Genomic DNA, 355 nt, shown 5'->3' on the forward strand with positions numbered 1-355 from the left:
GTTACGTTTCCAGCAGAGAGGAATAAGTAAGGGTACAAACAAACGTTTTGTAACATGGCGAAACACGTTTTCTGCATCGCTATATAAAGACTACGGTTACCTCGCCAACGTCCAGTGTGTTGTGCAGAGCAGTAACAAGTACATGTATATTCGCACGCACGCACAGGTCTCCTACTTTCCTCCACTTGCCTGAAACGGGAGGAAAATGGTCAAGTGTAGAGCCTTCATCAGGAAATACATGAATTCTGAACTCGCAAACAATAAGGAAAATTCGAGCATAATTCAGTGTACTAGGAATCGACTTCATGATAAAGCGTTCATGACAAGTGCAATGGCGAGGTAGGTTTTCTTACAC

Source organism: Penaeus monodon, chromosome 23, assembly GCF_015228065.2.
Source record: "Penaeus monodon isolate SGIC_2016 chromosome 23, NSTDA_Pmon_1, whole genome shotgun sequence".
Lineage (NCBI taxonomy): Eukaryota > Metazoa > Arthropoda > Malacostraca > Decapoda > Penaeidae > Penaeus > Penaeus monodon.